The sequence below is a fragment of the Bidens hawaiensis genome, unplaced genomic scaffold, assembly GCF_021521415.1.
Source record: "Bidens hawaiensis isolate Kalapana, Puna unplaced genomic scaffold, B.hawaiensis_p1.1 tig00023043_1, whole genome shotgun sequence".
In the NCBI taxonomy this organism is placed as follows: Eukaryota; Viridiplantae; Streptophyta; class Magnoliopsida; order Asterales; family Asteraceae; genus Bidens; species Bidens hawaiensis.
This window is the reverse complement of record NW_027493599.1, coordinates 304,159-308,304: the sequence shown is the minus strand read 5'-3', so window position 1 is coordinate 308,304 and position 4,146 is coordinate 304,159. Positions and strand designations below refer to the sequence as shown.

Sequence of the window (4,146 nt, the reverse complement as noted above, 5' to 3'; positions counted from 1 at the left end):
CCGCCGCCGTTTGCCCGGACCTAGGCAACATGCAGCCAAACAGGGTGGGAAAGCCCTGAGAGGCGATGAGGTTGTCGAGATCGGCCTGCTTCAATTTGCAGAGGATTTCATTCCACCTTTTGGTGGCCTTGGTCCTCCCTACTTCTCCGATGTGGTCTCAACAACCCTCTTCCCTTTCCCCTTTTGCTCAATGTCGACATCACCACAGACTTCACACGGCGTCTTCGAGAGGCAACAGAGGTGATTGAGGGGCTAGACGAGTCTGAACTATCAGACATACAACTGCACCAGCAGATAATCGAGAAATCGAAAAGATGAAAACACTCAATTCAGAATATGAAAGGCAGAAACTCGAAAATTATCAACAATGAAGATGAAGATAAAAAATTTCCTAAGGGCCTCCTTTTATAGGCCCAGGAGAGAGAAATGTGGCAGCTGATCGGATTTCACGCGCCCCCACTCGCGGGTGCAAGCCAACGAGGGCGCGACACGTGTCCCTAACACTGTTGAGGGGACATAAAAACGTAACGGACCTGCCACGGAGCAGAGACGCGCCCCCACTAGCAGGTGCTAACCAATGCGAGCGCGACACGTGTTCAAGACAGCTGTGTGAGGGGACGTGAAAGGCAACTGTAGCACCTCGAGCACACGAAACGTCTGACATGTTTACGGCGCACGTCACCACCAACTAACCACGTGTTCGACCCTTCGTTTTCAACCCTTCGTTTTCAACCAAATGGATAGAACTTCGCGCAACGATGGAAACAACCAATAAAACGACAAAACCCCTTTAAAGACCAAATCAGTAAGTCTAATATCCATCTTACCGCGCTCGCGCGAAATAAGACACACATTAGACTGGGGGGGCTTGAAGAGGTATGTACCCCGCCTCAACACCGAGCAAGGCGGGGTCAACCCACAAGATAAAGACATTATGAAGGCACAAAGCCAAAACCTATGCGCATGGCGCATACAAAACATGCTCAGGCATCATATGCCCAGGCACACATATGCTCGCGCATCACATACGCGCGCGGCGCATCAGCGCGCGGCGCATATCACATGCTCGTGCATATCACATCTGCCCAGACACACATGCTCGCGCATCACATATGCGCGCAGCGCATCAGCGCGCGGCGCATATCACATGCTCGTGCATATCACATCTGCGCATGAAATATCTGCGCGTGAGAATAAAGAGAAGACCTCGCGCATCCTCAGGATGGGCGCATATCACACGTGCGCATAATCAACCTCGTCCTTATCCAAATCAGGATTAGGGCAACCTTGATTGTGCACGTCAGATAACCTTCCAGAAGGCATCTTTTTAAGGAGTAAGAATATGCTGATGTTGACAGCTGCCAAATGGAAGGTCGACAACTCAGCATGACACATGTGTTATCACGTGATTACAACCAACGAGAAAGCGCCAGGTGTCCCAGAGAACACGTGGCGCAGTGCGATTGGAGGAAGCCAACGAGGTTGAGCCCAACCGGTGGTAACCTTAGCACTATAAATACAGCATCAACTCCACTTTGATGACATTCATACTCAATCATTGACAGTTACAAGCAGTGATAACACATTCAATCATATTGAATTACTTTCACTCACAATCAGTTACATACAAACAGACAGTCTCACAATCAGAGGGTATTAAGCTATTCAGCAATACTCTTGAGATTCTCTTACACACATTATTATCTTCTCCACAAATATACTGATTCTCACGCCGGAGGGTTACCCCAAAGAGGACCCCTCTGTCCCTTTCTGAGGGGTAAGTAACGGCGCTGTTCATTTTGTAGGTGGAAGAACACAGACCCAGAAGAACCATCGGTGAAATAGTATAATCACACCCGAGGAAAGTAGATCTGCTACCAGTGAGTAGATCCACGTTTCTTCACCGACCTCCATTAGATCAAACATCAAGGGTTACGAGCGATTACGAGGATCCGAGTGAGGTACTACCGGAAGGGTTTATTGAGCGAACACGTGGAATAGGGAAAGTGATTGGGTGGGCCCCACAAACGGCAGTGTTGGGTCATGGTGCAGTGGGAGGGTTTGTGTCACACTGTGGGTGGAACTCATTGTTGGAGAGTTTATGGTTCGGCGTACCATCAGCAACATGGCCGTTGTATGCCAAGCAACAGATGAATGCGTTTAAAATGGTGGTGGAGTTGGGATTAGCGGTGGAGATAAAGTTGGATTATATGATAGATTTTTCTAATCCTAAAGCTAATACAATCATTGTGGCAGGTGAGGAGATAGAAAGTGGGATAAAACGAGTGATGGAGAATAACGAGGTTAGAGCAAAAGTGAAAGAGATGAGTGAAAGGAGCAGATCCGTAGTGGTGGAAGGTGGTTCGTCATATAGGTCGTCTTATTCAGGATTTTTTAGGTGACAACTCTTGATCTGGACTTCTTTTAGTTGATTTTTTCCGGTTAAATTTGAAGTCTCATTTTCAGTCTTGTCCATGTATCCCTATAGCAAGGATCTTCTTAATGAAAATATTATAAGGATAGCAATGTGTGGTTTTCTTATCATCCATAGCCTAACGAGCATAGAATAAAGTTTCCCTGCAGTTCTAGAAATAGATGTTGGGTATAATCTTGATGTTTCGGGTCGGTTCGGGTCGAGTACGGGTCGATGGATTGTGGTTTGGTTTGGTTTCTTAAGTCATCTAATAAAGAAAGAGCTAGTCTAAATATTAACTGAGCATAAAGGAACGTGGAGGGGCATGTGATGAAGAGTTGGTCAGCCATTGACCGAGTTTATTGGTAAAATAATGTGGGTTATTAGTTGTCATGTGAACGTGGAGTTTAGCATGATAGTAGGACATTAGTTTTCTTTTTACTATAATAAATAGCATGTAGTAGCAGTAGCTTTGTATTCCCTTCTTTGTACTCTCAATATTCATCAAGAAAGTTTGCAAGCAATCCTTGTGTTCATAATTTTATGTTGTGTGTAAAACCTGGGCGTGAACCAACAATAGAAGCAAAGGCAAGATGAGTAATAAAAAGGAGTAGGTAGATCACACCATAAAATTAATATATGAGATAAGGATTACTTATACCCAGCCAGATGGGTTGTTTTAGTAATGGTCACTTGTTTGGGTCAAGATGAGGTTTGACAAAAATAAAAACGGGTTGAAACGGCCGTTTAAAAAGTGAATAATATTGTGAGCAATACAATTACAACACTTACGTTTCCAAAAACCGGCCCGATCATTTTTGATGTGTCCATGTTCAGGTTTTTCGTGGACAATTATCAAGAGAATTTTAGATGGTCACATTATCAAGCTCATTTCAAAACTATGCTGTGTCAACTATATATCAACATGTAGATTAACATAGATCAGTAGATCACAGGTACCAAAATCATCCTCAAATACTCACACATACAGGTGGTATGCACATATCCAATGCAACAAGATCAAATTTCATTCAGTTCAGCCGAAAAACACAGAGAAGAAATCTTACTGTTTTGGATAAAAATCTGTTAAGGATAATGTATCCAAATCCGTAAAGTGAGCTATAGTGCTATGCTAATAATAACGATTGTATGAACAAAAATGAAATGAACACCGTGATTTGGTACGAGGAAAAACCCTTTGATCTTGTTCAGATCAAAAGAAAAAAATCCCGGGTGATGACAACTCGTCGATCACCAATTTATTAATCCCAAAAAAGGGTTACAATGGTTTGGAGATTGTGATCGATGTTACAAAGTAAGCTAGTGTAGAGAGAGTTATTGTTTATGCTCTAATGTGTGTGTGAAAATACAAGTGAGTTCCTAATCGATCATATCTCGATATTTATAAAGAAAATACAAATAACAAGTCCTAATTATCCGCCACTATTCCACAACTCCTTCAACGTTCATTGACCACGTGCTAGGAGCTTCCAGTAGCGAAATTCAAGGTAGACCAAGTCATAAAGCCGTTACTTCTGTTGAATAATAACCTACACACGTGAAACAATTGTTAATAATACTAACCCCTGAGGATCCTTGATCTTCGACATAATTCTGGAGCTCTTCAGGAGAATAACTGATCCAGACATATCTTCAAGGAGAATATATCCTCAGCAGAGAAAATATCAGTCCTAACAATTGCCTCCAAAATGGCGGGTGTTTATGCTTTACAG

At 43.2% G+C, this 4,146-nt stretch overlaps 1 pseudogene; it reads left to right on the top strand.

The window, feature by feature from the left end:
• The first annotated feature begins 2,001 nt into the window (after nt 1–2,001).
• On the top strand, nt 2,002–2,402 carry LOC143566746 (UDP-glycosyltransferase 71A15 pseudogene; annotated as a pseudogene).
• Nucleotides 2,403–4,146: the final 1,744 nt, after the last annotated feature.